This window comes from Pyxicephalus adspersus, chromosome 1, assembly GCF_032062135.1.
Source record: "Pyxicephalus adspersus chromosome 1, UCB_Pads_2.0, whole genome shotgun sequence".
In the NCBI taxonomy this organism is placed as follows: domain Eukaryota; kingdom Metazoa; phylum Chordata; class Amphibia; order Anura; family Pyxicephalidae; genus Pyxicephalus; species Pyxicephalus adspersus.
This window is the reverse complement of record NC_092858.1, coordinates 6271893-6293425: the sequence shown is the minus strand read 5'-3', so window position 1 is coordinate 6293425 and position 21533 is coordinate 6271893. Positions and strand designations below refer to the sequence as shown.

General features: G+C 40.5%; 1 long non-coding RNA gene across 1 annotated transcript in view; it reads left to right on the top strand.

The window, feature by feature from the left end:
- Positions 1 to 21533, top strand: part of LOC140323988 (uncharacterized) — a 430128-nt gene that overhangs the window by 246905 nt on the left and 161690 nt on the right. Inside the window, exon 3 of the long non-coding RNA XR_011919468.1 lies at positions 9632 to 9740. This is a non-coding gene — a long non-coding RNA (uncharacterized lncRNA). The remainder of the gene's footprint in view (positions 1 to 9631; positions 9741 to 21533) is intronic.

Sequence of the window (21533 nt, the reverse complement as noted above, 5' to 3'; positions counted from 1 at the left end):
AGAAGTAAATGTCACTTGGTAGAGCAAGCCACTGCTCTTAGTTGTCTATAAAGGTGGTATGATAGTCATCACTATAAGGAGGGAATTCTTTCCACTTTTGTTCCCTACTGATTGCTAATAAATTGCTTCTGGGACTGCTGACTGCAAGATGGCGGAACTCAACATTTCAATTAATCCACATATAATATCTGCCCACAAAACGTCTGTAGTGCAGCATCCTCAGCCTCCCTTTAGCTATGCAGAGTTTTACCTTTCCCAGCATCCCCTGCACTTACAGAGAATTTCAGAGTATGTGCTACAGTCGATGAGCAGATTAGTTCCTGGTTTCAATATTGTCCTGCTATTGGCTGCTAGACATATTTAAACCTCTCTTGTTCCAGACTCTGGTTGCTGGATCCTCAGCTTGTTTCCTGAGATTTAGCCCAGCTATACCCTGCAGATATTGCTTTTCCGGACACCTAATGTCAACCTAGCCCTGACCTCAGTCTATCTTGACCTTATCTCTCGCCAGCGTCCTACCCAGTACCTGATATTTAGCTGTCCCTACAGTGAAGCCCTCTGTTCTTCTCACCCTGGGTGGGGTGACCCTGGAGGCCACAACCTGATATTCTCCCCACAGAAAAACACTCCTGTATTGGCCCATTACCCCTTGCTAGGTACTCTACTGAACACCTGGAGACACACAGCAAAGTAGTCCAGTATTGGTATTAGCCCATCACCCTTTGCTAGGTACTCTGGTGAACACCTGGAGACACATAGACTCTGTACTCTAGGTAATCCCGTGTCACTTGTTGGGGGGCGCAGCCCTAACAATCCTATAGGAAGCTTTTTTGTGGACATTGATGTTTATCAGGTTCCATTACAGATGCAAAAAAGTCAACATAGAAGTTTTGCAGTAAGACTAAATCAGAGGGAGGATTCTACATACTCACTGGCCATGGATGTCACAAGACTGCACCTCCTGCCTGGCACCTTGTGTATAGAGAGACTTAGCAGGGCAAGTTACTCTGACTGTCCAAGGAGACACTATATGTGCAGGACGTAGAAAGATATCCAGCCCAGCCATAAAGAAGCATAAAAGTCCAACCCAAATGCCTCATTTTTATAGTACATCATTTAGGTCCTGAGTCTTCTTACTTCCTGCATGTAAAGGAGGTGGGCTCCATATTGGTGGTCACTGATCGAGTAACATGGAAACTTCCTTCTGGTTGTCCATTGTTGTGGTCTACTCTAGAATATATGGTCAGCAGGCTGCGATGTCAATGTAACGGGACTATCGGAGACTGACCAATGTGAGCATATTGCTGATCTAGATTACTGGGCCCACACATTACTGGTCCCAGTGCTGGCCCCAAAGTTTTGAGTATGAAACATTCCATATAGTACTTAAAAAAACCAAAGGAAAGGAAGACATCATTGCTCTTCTGGTGACGATGGTGGACCATTGTATTGGCTTGGCCTCCTGTTGCATGCACCAACAACACAAGTACAACTAGGTGACCAGAACTTACACGAGGAGCTGCATCATCTTTAAATATTTATAGCTAAAAATTTGAAATAAAAAATTAAAAATATCTTTTGAGAATAACATATAATTTATATGAGATTTTAGTGATTGTGCCTACATCCTATTTAATAATTGCATGTCATGTAATAATTTTATACTCAGGCTTTTTCAAATTCACAAAGAAAAAAGAAATATGTCTACCAGTATCCATGTATCATTTTTTAAGTCTTTTGTCTGGAACAAAAATAACATTTTATAAAGGTCACAGAAGTTGTCCAGGAAACACAAGGAATTTACGGGTCAAAGGATTTATTTGTAGTTATGAAAAGTGACAGGCGGGTATTCAGAAATCCCCCCTGAGCTGTACGTTTGACACTTTTAACTTTGTTGTCACTTTTTGTACCTGCACATGAAATCCTTTGAACTGAGTCTGCCCTGTGTCTCCTGATCCGCTCCCATGGATGGTATTGTCCTTCTGTACTATAATAGGCAAAGGCAAAGCCAAGCAATGGATTTCCATGGATTTAAGAGTGATTGAAGTGAATTGGGTTAAATCTAATTTCATTTGTTTTGGTTGTGAATACATTTATCTAGCTGCAAATTACAGATTTCTATAAATTCATAATGTTAATATTGTTTTTTCAAATCGGGTTTACGGGTCTACAAGGGTTTACTGCCAATTTTACATAGAGGATAATGAATAATGTAAAATACTTATTTGCTCATCAGATCCATGCAGATCTGTGCAGTAGCTAGCTCTTACATGTTGCACAGTCTGTCACATGTATGCGCAAATGGAGCAACAGCTCCTAGGCGAATACCGATGTGACAGATGAGAACAAGTCGCCTTTCTGGTATCTCGCATTGGAGAGCTGAAGAAGCGCATTGCAACACTGAAACCGCTGGATCACCCTGAGAGGGGTCTCTTGCTTACTGAGAAGGTAGTTAATGGCTTGGATGTGGAGGTTAATCAGGATGAGCAATGTAGGGAGTTGGGTTGCTATAGGTAAAGAGAGTGATAGGGGCCCCCAGAAAAGGAAGGCCACTTCCAGCCCTGTGTTTGAGCACCCCAACATGTTTTCAAAGATATGTGAAGAGCCGGGAGAGCAGCCCATCTGGTAGGGGTGGGGAATGTATTAGTTTTCATAGGGGTTTCTATGATAAGGAGGACATATAGAATAGTTTGTCAGCCGGATCCCTTCAACCAAATGGTTTGCTGTCTCCCTGAGTTTGGCATGTGGTGGACCGAATGGACAAATTATTGGGAGGGGCTGGGCATGACCCATCTGTCTTGGTCCATGTTGGTTTTTTGCCTTTCTCTGGACTAACTATGTCCAGGCCCCCCCAGTAATTTTTCTACTCGGCCCACCACATGCTGAACCCTGGCACCAGGGAGACAGCAAACTATTTGGTTGATGGGATCCGGGCAACAAACTATTCTATCCATCCTCTTAGTGGTTGAACTTGATGGTCTTATGTCTTTTTTCAACCTGACCTACTATGTAACAATGTAACAGTAACAATGTTACTTTGTATTTTATAAATATTTTGTTTATAACAGTCTGACAATGTCAGACAGTCTGTATTTTGACAGCAGTGGCTTCTTCAACTTTTGCATTTATTTGGAAACTCCCAGCTGTTGCTTCCACATCTAGGAATTATTGAAAGATGTAAGGTAGGAGAAGCCCATTGTCCAACCCCATTTACCTAATCTGTCAATGTTATGTGTTTGGCTTATACTGCAATACCAGAGTTCTATCTGCTTACCATAAGCTCCATCCACATCATGGGCCTGCATTATACGAATAGGCTCGGCTGTGTTATAATTTAGCAGTTTATGTTGGATCCATATCCATTCTTTGTTATAAATAAGCCTCACAAGAGCTCCATATTCCATTCAAACTTAAAGTGTACCTGTAGCCAAATTTTTTTCTCTAGTTTTGGATACAGATTAGAAAGCATGGGAAGAATTCCCATATGGCAATATTACAGAAGATTAATAAACTCACTATGCATATAGAAATTTCCTGTTGGTAAATATTCAGCAATGACAATGACTGGATGAATTTGCAAAGGATGGAATGTAAATGCTACATCATTTCAGTCTGTTCTTCTACACTGTGATCTTCATACATTCCATACATGCCAAATTGTGCTTTAAAAATATCTTTATTTTTATTTATACACCGATCTTATTCATGGGAAGAAACCAGGCCAAAGGTGGGATTTTTATATTTCGAATATCTAATCCCTTATAAGCTTTCAGGACTCGTAAAAAGACAGCTTGATGAGTCTCACTGAGAAGCCAACAATGGCCACTGGAGCAGCAACCAAACCTTGTAATAAGATGCACAGTCATATCTCTCCCCTTCCCCCCATCTGGAGTACCTGTAATATATTACACGCAGGGAAAGTGTTAAAACATTGCAAGTGTGTCACATCTCTGCAATATGGCTGGTTGATAAATGATGTCTTCATTTGGTTATTTATCTTATGTACATGAAATGGAGTATCTGGTGGAGAAAGGCCAATGAGAATTGTGCAATAACAAAACACTTCCATTGATTACTGGAACCGGTGTGATGGAGGGTCGGAACCTTGGTATTAGATCCTGCAACTACTAAGAGGAGATTGTGGATACAAAATAGGGATACAAATGGGGGGGAGAGAGAGAGAGAGAGAGAGAGAAAAGAAATTAAAAGGAAAGAAAGAACAGAATAAAGGATAGAAAGAAAGAGAGAGGAGAGGAAAGGAAAGAGAGGGTGTAAAAAAGAAAAAAAAAACAGGAATAGAAAAGGCTAGAAAAGGAAAGAAAAGGAAATGAACGAGAGAGACTAGAAAAGGGAAAAAATAAAGAAAGAGAGAGGAGAGAAAAGAAAATAAAGGAGAGAGGAGAGGACAGGAAAGCCAGAGGAAAGGAAAGCGAGAATGGAAGAATGGGAAGAATGGGAAGAAAAGAAAAAAAGAGAAAAAAATGAAGGAGAGAAAAGTGAATATGAAGGAAAAAAGGGAGAAGAGAGGAAAGAAAAGGAAATGAGACACTAGGAAAGGGAAAAAATAAAAAAGAGAGAGGAGAGGAAATGAAATAGAGATGAAAGAAAAAAAGAGGGGGAGAAATGAGAGAAAAGGAAAGGAAAAAGAGAGAAATGAAAGGGATATAAATAAAAGAGAAAAGAAAGGAAGCGAGAGGAAAGTGAAGGAAATGAAAGAGAGAGAATAGGAGAGGAAAGGAAAGGGAAAGAAATGAAAGAGACGATAGAAAAGAGAGAAGGAAAGAAAGACAGGAAAGTATAGGAAATGAAGAGGAGAGAGGAAAGGAAAGAGAGAGGGGAAGAAAGGAGAGGGATGAGAGGATAGGGAAAGGAAAGAAAAACAAAGGAACAAGAAAGAATGGAAAGGAAAAGAAAGGAAAGAAGAGAGAGAGGAGAGAAAAGGAAAGGACAGGAAAGAGAGAGCAGAAGAAAGGAGAGTAAAGGGTAAGGAAAGAAAAAGAAAGGAAAAGCGAGAAAAGAAATCGGAAGGGCAAGTAAAGAAAAGAGAGGAGATCATTTCTAGCAAGCTTATAAATATAATAAATAAAAAATAAATTCTATCAAAAACCCCATTTATTCCTATGTGGCTAGTTGCCATTTATAATTTTTCAAGGTGTGCAACCATCTATGGGCTAATTTCAGACCGGTGCTTGATCACAGTGGCCTGCTGCAAAATGTTGCTTTTGGCCACCATTTACTGGCTTCCATTGACTTGAATGCAACCATCTTCAACTGCAGCCTATAGCTTTTGGAAAGCGGTTGGAAGTGGTTGTGGTTGCTGCTGGAGGACTGGGAAAGATCATCAACTTCCTGAAAACAATGAAGCGCCGCAAACTGCAACCTTAACATCTCTCATCCGCATGACACAAAGGTTGAGTGTGGTTAGGGTTGACTTGTGGTTAACACAACAACAGCAAGGTTACACGGCACAATATAGAAGAGTGTTACCTGGAAGTGGCTAAAAGCAGCGGTTTGTAACCACAAGCTAAATAAGGGGCTCTATTTTTATAGTGAATATGAAGCTTCTTTGTATTACTTATAATATTATTATTACATTTAGACTATGAGATCCTCTGAGAGGCATTTAGTGACATGACTTGGACTTGTAATTCAATAAACTTGCACTTTATGGATACTAGATAATAATTATAATACTACAAAACATTTTACTTTTTTTTATAAATTCTAGCCAGATAACTTAGAAATTCCATATACAATATTCATATTTATCACTTATCCAGCAAATGGCCACAAGTAGGTAAATGTGCATTGTACAGGCTCTGCTACTATTGCAGATTTGACATAGACAGCAGGAGAGACCAGATTACATTCCCAGTTGAGGAATGATACATGGAAAGGTTATTTATCCCCAAAGACCTTCCTGGGGGGTTACCTTGACAGACTGCCAATATTTAGACAGGTGATGCTGGACTTTCCTATTGGATACTACAAATGGATGGATATATATAATACATATTTTATTGACAAAATAAAAAAAAAATCAATGTATAGATGATCTATAGTTTCCATTGTGCTATAGTTTCTTCATAGCACTCAGCTGGCGTCCATGTATTGGGTTTTGCCACTATATATAAATACACATGTACAATGATATGTAGTAAATATGATTTATAAGTAACGTGCAGTAAAACAGGCCTTTGCCGCATGTTGTTGTTATAGTATGAAAGATTCCAAAATGTAAATTTCCTTCTTTCTAGCATCATACGTGACGGCTGAACATCACTTCCTGTACCGCCACCCATTATACGGTACATTCTGTCGATGTTTCCATCCTGAAGCCATATGTCTTTTATGCTAAATAGTGTGAAATATTAAACCAATAAATCCTCGGTGATATTTCAGGATCTTGTAAAATACAGCATTCCCAGTCATGGGGGAAATCTAAGATTTATATGCTAGTAATGTATTCCATAAAGTAATCAAACCATGTGACGATCATCAAACCCAACTAGATTGGCTTATTCATTTTTAATGAGTTCATCATATATTGATATACATCGTAAAAAAAAAATGGGGGGGATGTTGGGGAAAGAGGGACGGTATGAAGAAGAGCCGAATAACATAGCAAATTCTATTTTTAGGTAGCCTCAGCAATAACCGCGGACTCTGAGAAAGTGTTATATTCACAGCAAATCAGCCATTTCACACCATGTTTATCAAGCCCAGACTTCCATACTTGCTCCTGACAAGACTGCCAAGTGATGAGTCTGAACTCTCTAGCGGCACTTTCCGTATATTTTCTTTCTGGCGATGGACATTAATTGGTCTTTTTCTTCAACTTTCACCAGTTCTTTTTTTAAACCTTTAAAGTCGAATATACCTCAACCTTTCCTCCACCTATTTGTAGATATCATCCCAATGTTCCCAAGCCTTAATACATCCATTCTCAACCAAGGTTCCTCCAGAGGTTGCTAGGAGTTCCTCAAATTGCAGCTGATTGACCTCTGATTTGATTATGCCCCTAATTTTATGGCCAATGTTCTAAGCACTACTGTAAGGTTCATTCTTTCCACTGGCCATTAATCTAGAAGGCTTTTTTTTTCCTATTGACTTCTGAAATATTGGTTTTCATAAGGGTTCCTTGAGACATGAAACTTATTTCAAGGGTTCCTTTAGGGAAAAAGGTTGAGCGTTAAAATATTGTTATAGTGTATTTCAATGGTGACTTCACCTGAACATTTGGTTGGTCATTCCTGGCATCCTGGCCATGCTAAGACCTTTGACCTTGGCTTCGTCATGATCTGGTCCTAACTCAAGACTATCTCTTCTTCTAAAAATTCGCACTCAACTTCTGATTGGTCCGTGAATTTTCGGGGAACCGATTCCACGGACCCATCGGAAGATCATGAATGCGGTGCGGTACTCCTCCTGTCAGTGTGAGTAACGCGGCTGTGCTCATCAATGAACGCAGCCGTGGGAATCATCACAGGAAACATGTTACCAAACATGTAAGCGAGAACGGCCTGTGAAAATTCGGCCGTTGAGATCAAATTTTTTGGGACCTGTAAGAGCAATCAGTCAGTTCCACTCCCCTGATTGCTCTTGCAGCCCTGTAGTATGTGTTCTTGGATCATGTGATGATTCCCACTCCTGCATTCATTCATGATGAGCACAGCCGTGGTACTGCTGTGTTCTTGGATAGAGAATTTCTATCCAAGAACACATACTACAGGGCTGCAAGAGCAATCAGGGGAGCGGAACTGACTGATTGCTCTTGCAGGTCCCAAAAATTTCGATCTCGATGGCCGAATTTACACAGGGGATTTTTACTTACATATTCGGTAAGCGAGAATGGCCCCATTTGCAGCAAGATCAAATTTTAAAATCTCGCTTGCTCATCCCTAATTATCATATATACTCAAATATAAACTGATCTAAATTTAAACAAAGGTACCCAATTTTACCGGAAAAAAAAGGAAAACTACATTGACCTGAATATAAACCTAAGTTCATGAATGTAGCTGTGGTACTCCTTCTGTCAGTTTGAGTACCGCGGCTGTGCTCATCAATGAATGCAGCCGTGGGAATCATCACAGGATCCAAGAACACATACTACAGTGCTGCAAGAGCAATCAGGGGAGCGGAACTGACTGATTGCTCCTGCAGGTCCCGAAAAATTCGATCTTAAAGGCTGAATTTTCACAGGCCGTTCTCGCTAACATGTTCAGTAAGTGAGAACAGCCCGATTCGCTGCAAGATCGATTTTTAAAATCTCGCTCGTTCATCCCTACACAGGAACTATTGTGCAAATGGGACAGAAGTAGAGGAATAGGAACTAAGCAGTGGAAGGAATCAATGATGGGGCTTTGGCTGGAGTGGTGAAAAGGGAAAGGTTAACCAGCAGCTCAGTAGAGATAGGGTTATTACTGTACTGAGTATTTATAAAGCATGTTATGTAAATAGGATTTTCTTGCAGGCTTCCATTCCACCTTAAACAGTCTATAACCCAAAGGAGAGGTTACAGGTGTCAACAAGATAGGAAGAATAGAGTAGAGGTTCTGTTTATCTTCTACTATGGGTTTGCATTGTATTCCCAGCACGTTCAATCTTTGCTCTGGAGTCACAAGATCGGAACATTAGAATGATTGGAAAATGCAGCCTTTTCTTTAAAAGGCCATATTGTCATATGGTATACTACATATCTCCATGTTTTGTTTTTGGGTTTCACTACCAAGTAAATAGCAGAATTGAAAAAGTGGCTCTGAACTTTAAACTATAAAAAATTAGGCAGATCTAATAGATGTCTTAGCATTACCACATTTATACTTCATGTCCTAGCCAGGCAACATTTTTCTAGACACAAACTATAGGAATCTCTCTAATGGAGACATCAACTGCAATAAAACCAGGCTATTCTTATTCTTCCCCACTATCCAAAATTAAAATAATGTCTTGGGTATAATTACACTTTAGGTAGGATACCTATGCATGGAACATCCTAGAATAATCTCTACTGATGGGTCTTTAAAACGAGCAAGGTTAGAGTGCCTGGATGGCCCTATAGGGTTTAATAGTAGGAAGAAGGGGTATTTGAAGGGGGTTAGTCCATTTTGAAATCTTCAAATATACATTTCATGAGCTTAGAAGAGGAAGAGATTTATGGTAATATAGTTTACTGGGGCCGTGACACAAATGCTAAGTTTCCAAAAACATTTCCCCATTTTGTGTAGTATGTAGGTACCAATACGACAGGAGGTGGATGTGTTGAAATAGCTCAGTGTTACTCACCCAGGGTTCCATGCATGGAACTTAAGAGTTCCTCCAAAGATTGCTAGGGGGTTCCTTGAGCAATGAGCAATTTATGACTCACAGGTCCGTTAAGGTGACACCAATGATTTTTTTGGCTATCTGTAAGGGTGACATTCTTCATACTGTGAGCTATGGATATAGTAATTATAGGTAGAGTTTCCTAAAGACCTGAGTGTATTTCAAGGGTGAAAAAAGGTTAAGAAAGTCTGAAATATCATATGTATTTTTTTAGATTACCTCCCATTGGTGATTTTTACATATTACTTTAGTAGTTTGGCAGGAGTCACAAATTTCTAATCCCAGCTGTGTTTGAATTCCGCAGATCTTCCTCTAATTATTCACCGAATGAATCAAGAAGAACTTTAGGAGTAAACTTTGCTTTCCGTCAACGAAAACTTCTCAAAGATTCCCCAACACCCTCCCAAGGCAATGTAAGTCAACCTTTTTGTTTTCTCTTTCTATGATGACGATGATCTTCATGCATTTTTTTGGAAACAGCCATCTAGCAGTTACGCCTGATTGCTTTTTTCCATTGCAATACCTTTGTTTTACATGAAATGTCACTGCCTATGTACCGAACGCTGTGTTCTGCTCTGTTATCGGCCTCGCTCTGTCTTTGAGAAAGTAGGTGCTACTTCCTGCCATTTCCTTCCTCCAAAAAAAAAAAAATTATCAAACATTCTGGTTTTTCGGAATCAAGGTGCTTGTCAGGCTTGTCGGATCTCCATTTCAAGGGAGATAATTTCAGTTGCGCTTCCCTTGACATTTTGGCGAGTTGTCTGTGATGTGGATGTCTCTGCAAGAAGCAAGAATTAGTTTCAGACTTGGATCTCAGTTACTAAAAAAAAATTAGGGTTTGGATTCTTCCATTTGTTGGTTTTTTATCTTTGAAAGTAACCAGACAAAACAGGGAATTAAAGAAAAAAAATATAGCGGCTCACCCTATTTGGCTTTTTGGTTTTCAGGACATATCTGTTGTGCATTTTTTTTTTTTGGCTGACGGCAATAGCAAAAACTGTGACAGATGTGTTGCTGAGGGATTGTAAATGACGTTAGCGATTGCAGAATGTGTAATATATATATAATAGTAGAATACACTGGAAACAAGTTTTAAAGCAGACTTGTCTTTAGAAGCAGTCCTTATTACCTTGCCTATCTCTCTCTTAAAAAAAAATAATAATAAAACCTCAAAAAGCCAACCTTGCCCTGAATTTGGTCATCTCACCAAATTCTGCTTCTCCAGGCAAAGTTTGTTTAGGAACTAAAACTCGTGTCCAGTCAAAATATTTTTTTTTGTAATGCTGCTGTTCATATTTGGGTCAATCATTGAGTTCAACCCAAACATGATTCATTCGATTTGATCTAAACAAGTAATTCTTTTTACAAAGCAGGCATACCCTGAACAATACCCCAGTCCACCAATGAGTTGACAATGAAGGGGTAGAGGGGGCAAAAGTTTTTGGTGGTGTTGGCCTGGCATGGGATCTGTAGACCATATGTTATATACCCCACCAAATACACAGGCACAGCCCAGAAATTATTTAATTGCTGTGTTTTTCTACATGTGGCCAGGTCATGAACAAAGAGCTGCGTTTGTTTGGAAAGTTTAGCTTTAATCCTGCATAATCCCCTCATTCTGCCGCAAAGGCGTACAATGCCAATGATACTGATGGTTTGCCCAAATATAGTGGCGTCTTGAAAAAAGTAAGTTTACAGGCTTGTAAGGCATGCTGAGACATTTAGTTCACCACCAGCAGACCCATAACTTGCCATTATATGAAGCAGAAGTCAGCAGAGCGGAATTATATGGTGCTCGCCTGTGCGCAACTTCTGTAGGTTTAAGCGAGGTCAGGTACAAATGAGGCGCGCGTTGGGAAGGTAGAACGTATTTATGCAGAGTGGAAGATTCGCCGGTAACGCCGGGGGAATAAGCTGGAAACATTTGACCCGCGAAAGAAATATTTAAGTCCGCTAGGTTATTCTCAGGCTAATTATCTTGTAGTCAGTTCGACTCGCGAGTACCCTGATGGGTCAGAGGAAAGCCAATCGCGGAGAAGTCATCAGAGCTTCATGGCAAATTATCAGTCATTTGTCGGCACTTGTACAGCGATAGCAGGAGAATGCAAATTAAACTGTTAGCTTAATGCAATTTTAATATCGTACAGCTAACTCCGAACTCATTTCAAGCGTAGACCCGGCTTGTTCACATTTCCTACCCATGAAATATTTGCTGCACAAGCTTCTTAAATATTTAAGGTGGAACGCTAGACAAAAATTAGTTTTATCCATTTTGATAGGGTGGGAAATTCTAGATTCTTTTTACCAACTGTGTGGTCACTGGGACAGGATATCCATCTCTATAACAAGACCCAGCCTGCAGAAAATATAGATCAGACCCTCTGCAAGGTTTTAAGGGTTGGTTTCCTATTGCTCTTGCTTCCTGTGTGGCCATCACTGCATAAAACAACAAAAAGGAGAAACATTTCAAAGCAATTAGCTACACATTGCACAAACACCAAGGTCAGTTCTGGGGGGAACCAATTATTTCAGAATTCAGAATACCCAAGGGAAACCAACATGAACGTGCAAACTCCGCGCAGATAGTGTCCCGGACAGGATAAGAACCTGGCTACCTTTGTTGCAAGGGCAATGTTAAACAGGGGCATTGAGACAGTCTCCCTCTTCTGTTCTAAAGTGGAACTGCATCAGAATAAACCCTTCCTCTGACCACTTCTTCATTGTGCATCTGATTTTTGTAACCCTTTTCCATCTCCAGTTGCAAATCCGTCCCAGCTGACTGCCAGAATCACAGGCACAGGGATCACAGGCATACATAGGAAACTGTCACATAAGTAATATATCCTCAGTGGCTAAAACTCTTACTTTTGCAGTTTTGAACTGGTGGCTTTAATGGGTAGCTTAATGATAATTGATAAATGGTGCCCAGGGTAAATACTCCTCAGCGTTCTTATAATGGGGAGGCAGACATCAATAAACCCTTATAACAATGAACTGGATTTGTAGAATACTATAGTCTGGTGTGTTTGAAGCAAATCTAATTTCTAAGTGCTCGTTTACTGGGTATGTTATCCTGCTATTTATTGTGTTGTTATTCTGGATAATTGGCCTTTAAATCTACCAGTTCAACATTGCAAAATCAAGAGTTATAGCCACTGCACCAACCATTCCACTGCTTAGCTGCTTAGTTTCTAATGTGTATCAGGGAACCTTGTGCCTGGCATTCTGGGCAACCACCTGAAATAGGTTGGAATTACCACTGGAGATGAAACAAGTTTTTGCATAAAGCAGACGCACAATGAAGGAGTGGTCGGAGGAAGGTTTTATTCTGCTGCAGTTCTACTTTAGAACAGAAGAGGGAGATCTGTCTCAATACTCCAGTTGGACATTGCCCTGCTATGCAACATATATGATAAATGTTCCCCATGTGTTACTGTGTCCTTTTAGTAGGAGGTCAGACAACAATGAAACCCCTCATTGAAACTTTAGAATGCTATAGCTTGGTGTGTTTGAAGCAGATCCTGTTTAAAATCCATGTTTACTGGGTATGTTATCCTACAAGTTATTGTGCTTTTGTTCTGGATGTTTTTTTATATGTGTCATAATACCTACCAATTTAATCCTACATGGGTCCTGAAACCTTATGTTGAGGGTATCTCTGAGCCCCTAACGTCATTGGATGTATTATTTTATTATGAAATGTTTGAATTTTGTTGGGCTGTATGATGGTTAGCCTGTGCTTCTATTTTAGTAGGCATGAATAATTCATATAAGGTTAGGCTTATCTAAAATGATATTCAATTTACTATATGAAATTCTATTCCCCTATACAAAGATTTTCTCTCGCTACAAATCTTGTAATAACCTAACAACAGAGCTAACCAGATCTCTTAAATGCTTCAGCCTCTATATTCCTCAACAGCTGCGCAGAGACACAATTAGTAGCACACTGACTCCACCAGAAGCACTTCTGCAGAGACACAATCATGACCATGCTTACACCCCTCAACAAATCCACAGAAACATTACCAGCATCAAAGATCCATCAGCAAAGATAAGAGTCCCCAAGCTCTGATGAGCATTTCTTCTACATCTGTTGGTTAATTCAGTGTTTCCTATGTCCTGATCCTGTGTTACCCCTTGTTGCCCAGTCTATTGTTTCCCAAATGGTTCCTTTGTGCTATTCCAGTGTTCCTCTCTGTCTGTGGTTATCCTTGTGTCACCTGTGCCTCTTGTTGCTTCCTGCATCTACTGTGTCTCCTGTATTTGCAGTGGCCCCTGTGTCACTGGTATCTATGTCCTGGATCCCTGGTATTTAACCCCTGGCTTGTAACCTGACCTCTCTTGCTTGCTGCCTGCCTCGACCCCGGCCTTCCTTGACAATTCTTCTACCTTGTGATTTGGTACGGTGTATTATCCTGCCCACCCTGCTGGGCCCATGGACCGCAACCTGGCCGTAACCAGCAGCGCAACATCCTCACCACTAGAGGCTCTGGAGAAGACCTGGTTAATGCTTAGAATTTGTACTTAGACAATTCTCAGGGCTCACACCACTCCCATGCAAACAGTAGCGCCCCCTTTTGGCCCTGTCTCCCCAGGCGTGACAGCCAGAAATATGTCCACATATGCAATGAATTACACTCATCCCATGGTTACACCAGCAAAAACACATCCGCAGATAAAACTATGCACGTTCTAAGCCAAGCAATTGACAGCATACAGGTGGATAACACGACTGGACCTGTGCATGATTTTGTCAATTTGATGAAGAGAGAATAGGGACATCCTGGGCATTTGTTCCCATGAAAAGGGTTAAGAAGTCCTAATTAAATTCTTCCTTAATCCTAGCTAACTTGATGAGTGAGGATTAGAAAATGAGTAGAAACAATACCCTCCACGTAACATATATTTAGTTCTTTAGCACCCCAGGCTCAGCTGTCTACTTAATGAGCGGTTACGCGACAGTGACAGGTACTCTTTAATTCATGCTTTAATTCTGCCAGACGGCAGCCAAAGAAATAATAACAATCATTTCTAAATCATTGTATTATCAGTTGGAGTTGGAAAATTGCTCCCTTTTACACATCTAACTATGCGTGCATTGTGCAGCTGTACCGTGCTGGAGTCTCAGCAATGAAAGAATGTCCATAGAAGAGAAACGGCTTTATAAAAACTCTGCTATGCTCGCCGGGTGCCTCAGCCAGCATCTTAAATGAAGGCGACATGGGATATTAGACAGCTGTGTCATTTAGAGTAAAAGTTCTGGTGACAACAGGGTATGTTAAGAAGAAGATGGCTTTATTTGGGCCCCAACGGCAAAAATAAAATGGCTCCAAGGGCATTACTTACTCATCTCCAACACTGTCCTCTGCAGAATGACTCACTTTCCAGTGTTTGTCTTTTGGGCTCCATGACTCCTATGGTCTTTAAACCCGCTTTCTGTAAGATCAGGGTGTCAAGGGCCCGCCCCATACAGGAGAATGCTACACCTACCACCAGGTAGAGTATAAGGTCAAGGGGGCGGGTGATGTCACATGACCACACGGGTTATATAATTATATATATACAAGGGTCAGAGGGGATCCAAAAAGAGAATGAGCTCCCAAACCATGACCAAAAGAGAACCTGTCAGCTTACCCTATATCAAACACAGCAGCTCTTGTATAATGGCAGCACAACCCCTAAGTTATTGCAATTTTTGTGCCAGACCTTTGATATAGGGGTGGAAACAATCACAGTTCGATGGCGGCTTTAAAATATTTTTTCAATGGAAAGTGATGAAATGTTATTCCCCTTGCACAAAATAGATTAGATTTTGTGTGTTTGTGTGGGGGGGGGGAGTTGTATTTACACTGGGTAGGAATAAATCATGGATTTTTAAGCCTTTTGCCTATATAAATTGCTTTCCTTAGGAAAGGGAATGGCTTTTCCTGGGAATAGGAATTGTGCTTAAATTCTCCTAAAAATCAGCAATTGCTGTTTATAAATCTCCAATTTTCTATGGAAAAAGAATTTGTTAGAGTGCTAAAGTTTTTACAGAAAATAAAATGTTAAAGTTAGACTAGTGATAGATATGATTTTGGAGGCTTGATTATTAAGGATGAGCCTAACATTTTATAAAAAAGTTTTAATAAAATTGATTATCGAGCAAAAGTATCAATTTGCCATTAGCAAAATTTTACTCTTTCACATTTTGGTATTCTATAAAATCTAAAAAATCTATTAAATAAAGAAAAAGAAAATGATCTGATATGTACATATAATATAATAATGTTTTCTTTTACCTTTTTCACTGTGCAAAAAAAATGCTGTTTTTTTCCACCAGATTGGAGTGGCTGGGAACTATTTAGTGCGTTGCAGTTGCCGCACTTTTCCTGGAAGCGCCATGTGGTTGCTTTTCCCCTTTTTGAGGAAGAACCGGTGTGGTTTTCCATCCCTGAAAGCAAAGCAAAATTTTTTAAATTCGGTCTCGCGGCGAATTGGGCCGTTTTTGCTTACCAAACATGTAGACGAGAATGGCCTTTGTAAATTCGGCCGGTGAGACAGAAATTTTGGGACCTGCAAGACCAATCAGGGGAGCAGAGCTGTCAGTGATTGCTGTTGCAGCCCTGTACTATGTGTTCCTGGATAGAGTTTTTCTATCCAGGAACACAGTGTGAGTCTCAATGGCTGCTCATGAATGAATGCAGCGTGGGAAAAAACCTCAGATTTTTCCCACGGCCGCGTTCATTTATAAAAGCAAGCCACATGACTCGGGACTCTGAGAGGAGGAGTATCGCGGGTGCATTTATAAATGGAGCCGCGAGAATCCTTCTCTCAGTGAGAGATCCCCGGGCACTACACTAGTGTCCGAGGATTGCTCACTAACAGGAGGATTCTCACGGCTGTATTTTTGAATGCAGCCGTGATAATCCTCCTATAGTGATTTCCGATGGTTCTGAAATTTTGCGAACTCATCGGAACTTCAAGGAAATTTTCGCCTATCCCTAACTGTAACCATAGGGGCCATCTAATGTCAAATTGACCCTTAAAAACCAAAAAAAATTTTTTGATTTTGCCTTCCCATTCATACCAATGCATTTGCCTACAAAATGTAGGAAATTTTTGCAAAAATTTTGCGGCAATTAAACAACAAATTAGCAAAAATTTGCAAATCTTCATAGACCATCTTAGGGCATGCACTGTTTTAGTCTGTGTGATGCTTTAATTATGGATTCGCTGATTCCAGTCACCAGCCAATGTTCTCCGGGTGCAGTTCACATAATTTATGAATTCACTACTGATGCCATAAATATGTGGTATTGCCAGGTTTCCAGTTTTGCTTGGGTTGACTTTCATCCAGTGGGCCATTGATGGAGCGTTCCTGTAATATATTACACAGCGGTGTTGCTGGATCTTTTTAACATTGGGGAACCCTTAAAAAAAGTAGGGGTCTTCAGAATACCCCTTCTATAATTACTATATCCACAGCCCACAGTATATTAGCATGGTGGTCAGTGGGATGAATGCCTCTTACATTACTGGCCAGTGGGAAGAATGTCACCCTTACACCCTGCTCATTGCTCAAGGAACCCCCAGCAACCTCTGGAGGAACCTTGGTTGAGTTTTAGCCTGTTGTAAATAACAAGAAAAAAGAAAATAAAACAATCTTCTACCCAAAGCCACAAACTTATTTCCATTGTTATTGGCCAACAAACACATTATTGTTGAGCAAGGCGATAGAAATTTTGCATACATGAAACCAGAAGTAAGTTGGAATGAACATAGCTCACCGGCAGCATTACAAGAAGAGATTTAGCACAAAAGGAACATGGTTCTACTGCCTGGGTAAAAATATAATCATAATACATTTTCTAAGACTGGAAGCAATGCTCTGGTAGGATAAGGATTATGATAATCTGCCAGCAGCTGATGATCTATAGGCATTAAATGAATTCATGCCGGGGCTGTGGCCTGTTGTTCTGTTGTCGGAGTAGTAAGCAGGCCCGGAGCAGCGCTTTTACCCAGAGGACAGAGCAGAGCTATAGAAATACACAAATACACATTCTGGCTGCAGACGGCGGCTGTTTGTATTAACTCACAACTGCTATGCTGATTTCACCATCCATCCATGAATCCCAATTTTCTCATACAACATCACCATCTTATTTATTGCAGATTTCTACTCCTTGGATATGATGGTTTTCTTTTTTAGCTTTTTTTATGATCACTACGAAAAACTGGAATATGCATTTCTTTTTTTTGTGCCACAATTAATATTATTAGTATATAGTGCCAACATATGATGCAGCGCTGTACATTAAATAGGGGTTGCTAAATGACAGACAGATACAGACAGTGACACAGGAGGAGAGGACCCTGCCCCGAAGAGCTTACAATCTAGGTGGTGGGGGAAGTATCACACAATATTAGGGGAGATATAAAATGGTGGGAAGTAGTGATGGTTTAAGAGATCGAAGAAGACGGGTAGGTGAGGTTGAAGCGTTGGGTTTTGAGGGTTATTTTAAATGAGCAGAAAGTAGGAGCAAGCCGAATAGGACAAGGAGAGCATTCCAGAGAGTGGGGGCAGCTCTACAAAAGACTTGTAGCCGTTCGTGTGATGAGGTTATGAGTGAGGAAGTCATTAGTAGGTCATTGGAGGAGCGAAGAGAGCGGCTAGGGGGGGATTTTTCCATCAGGTCAGAAAGGTAAGTGGGACAATGACTGTGGGGGGATTTGAAGGCACAGCAGCTGATGATTTAAAGGCATTAAATGAATGCAGAATGAATAGCACTGCAATGTATCACAATGCCTATGGCGCTTTGTCATGCATCCTGTTTTTCCATGTGATACAGCAACACCGAGGAATCAGCTTTAAAGAAGATCAGGCGAAATAATAAAAACCGGAACACTTACCTTCTCACCATTGCTGTCCGCTGTGGACAATTTGCCCTACAGATCCTTATCTGGTACCATTCAACCCACATCTTGTGAGCCCAGGCAGTCATGGATTTATCCTGCAGGCATGTTACGAGATTGCCCTAGGCTCACATTTCTTCCAGCACCATTTGTCTCATTTCTCGTTTGCCTAGGCTGTCATGGATTTCTTTTGGACATATGTCACCATATTGGCCTAGGCTCATATTTCATCCTACACCACTCAACTTGCTTCCTATGATCCCAGGCTGTCATGGATGTGCCTTGGAGGTATGATTGGCCTAAATGCACATTATCTTTGGCACCATTCAACCCATTTCCTGTGAGACCAGGCAGTTATAGATGCCCCCGTTTGGAAGGTATGTCACCAGATCTGGCTAAGCTTACATTACATCCAGCACCATTCAACCCATTTGTACAGTAATGGACTTACCCCAGGGGTATGTTACCAGATTGGTCTGGTTCACATTATATCCAGCACCATTTCACACATTTTCCTGTGAGAAGGCAGTCATGGATATATCCGGGAGGTATGCCATCAGATCAGCCTAAGCTCACGTTGCATCCAGTGCCATTCAACCCACTTCTTTTGACCCCAAGCTGTTATGGATGCCCCCTTTTCCATCCACAATTGGCAGTGGCAATCAAAACCCATTGTTGGTTACATTCCAGTAGCAATCGGCACTTTGAAAAAGTGGTAATGGTGGCAAAAGTGGCTTAGTGATTTTCCATTTTCCAAATGGCAGAAACTACGGGCCCGATTTATTAAAGCTCTCCAAGACCGGAGAAGATAGACTATCATGGGAGAACTTGAGTGATCCAGGTTTGCTGGAGAGCTTTGATAAATCAGACCCAATGTAGTAGCAATCACATATAAATATTTCATTCACCCTGCCAATTTTCTAGAAGTAGTGATCCTACATAAACACGGCAATCTGTTTGGCTCATGGACACTTTAATGGCGTGACTCAAAAAATGACGATATCCGTGCATAGAAAAAAAACACGTTCTTCGCTCCTTCGTCTTGTCGGCTTTAAGCAATCCAGGATTTATTGCCTAATTGCGTCCTACAAATGAATTCTTCTAAACAAATTGTAAAACATCTTTACAAATGACCTAGAAATCAATGTATCCCCTGCCAGGCGATGGAGGTGGCGGAAGGAGCGGCATTCCCCGTATTGAGTCTGATATGTTGCAATGTATACGCAGCAATCCTCAGTTACACTCCAATAACATTCCCTGTATAAGAAGCTCACAGATGTCACCTAATCCAGCTCGATGGCCTTCTCCCGCGCTACAGGCCGGATTATACGTGAAAAAAGAGATCTTTTGTTGAAAGTATTGTGTTAATTATTCAGACTGAGTCAGACCCACAATGCATTGCGTCTGAATGGCAGCGTTGGCACAACATCGAGCACCGACCACAGGGAAGAACAGAGGGAGCTGGAAGGAAGCCACAGGACTTTGAAAGGCAAGACGTCCCAAACAAGTAAGACTTAACACGTGATTAGGTTCAAGCTTAAATCTATAGGCAGATACAAAAAACCCAAATTAATGTAAAGCTGTATTCAAAAATGCATTGTTAGGTTATTTTCTTTTTTTTTTTCTTTTTACTTTTTTATGAAAGTGGCACAAGGCCCTGAATTTGACCCGGTGTAGTCTCTTGTAGTTCATCCACAGAAAGAAAAGAAGAAGCACAGTCTGATAGAAGGAGAGAACAGAATGATAGAGAGATGTACTCATCAGTCTGCAGCTTCTTTTATCACTGTACAGTTATATACTTAATCGATCTAAAAATATTTAAAATATATATCTCTGTATATTTCTGAAATAGCAAAGAAAAGCTTTTTAGACTTTAAAGGATTACCAAACCTGAACTGCATTCCCAACTAACTGCTCCCATTCAACTGAATGGGATTGGTTATAAATCATTTCCTGCACTGCAGTTGCAGCACGGTTCCTAGAAGTGTCATGTCTCCTCTGGGCATGCTGCTGCTTTTCCACGATGTTCCTTGGCCTTTTTAACATGGGGTTTTCAGGGAACCTTTATAACCTTTATAATTACTATATCCACAGCTCACAGTATATAGGTGTGGTGGTCAGTGGGAAAAATGTCCCTTACATTGCTGGTCATTGAGAAGAATGTCAACCTTTCCAATATGGTGTCAGTTAAACTGATCCGAAACTCACACATTTCTAATTCCTCAAGAAACCCCTAGCAACCTCTGGAGGAACCCTGCTTGAGGAACTGTAACCACAAGGTAAATGCATGCAAAACGCGTCAGCCTGTGTAGTTTCTCACTCCTGGGTGCATAGCAAGAGCTTGTATGCGCATAGGAACAGCTTAACACAATGTTTGTATGATAGGGGCTTTGCTGTCTCTAAACCAGTTGTCTTCCATTAACATGTGCATTTACTGCTTTGACATTCCTATGTTACCCAACGCGTTTCGCCATGACTTTTTTGGGGAAAAACACACAAATACAACAATACTCGAAATTTAGAAGATAAAGGCTATCCAGCTTTTGGTCTCTATGCTGTATGGGGACTTATGTTTTTTAACTGCTATGATTCCCTGATATCTTTATGACTAGAACCTGTTATCTCCAAATATATCTATAACGGGCTTGCCAGTGATACAATAAAAAAAAAATACCCCCCATCTACATATGCAAATGCATCTACAAGGGTGTCCACCCATGCCGAAAACTCAATTGTGTAACAAAGGAGGAATCACCATGCATGTCGGAATTATGGGAAAATTTCTGTTGCCATCATTGACAATTAACTCCAAATTGATGAGTTGTGAAGGTTTCATAAATCATCACCTATGGATAATTTGGGGTATTGAACTTTTTTTAACCATTTAGTGGGCGCACACAATTTTAGGATTTGTCATCTTCGGTATCTATCTTTTAATTTTACCCAAAATAGAATAAAAACTTTTATTTATGCGCATAAAAATTGATATGAATGTAGTTTTGCTTGCAAATTAAACAAGCAATTTATTGCACAGGATCTCTGCTTTCAGGGTTTTCAGTGGTTCAAGTAAAATACTCACAGCCCTAAAATACACACTTTAAAACATTTGCAAAAAAGAAAAGAGAAAAAAAGGAATAATGCTGCTGATGCCTACTAACCAGCAGTTGAAAATCAGCAACATTCCCTCCTTCAACTTAGATCTTGTAATAGAAATCAGAGTCAGCGGCTCCGGACGATTCATTTTTCTCTGAGCTATAGGAAAGCAAAAAACCCCTTCACAGATTTTGTGGCAGATCGTGAGACAGTAT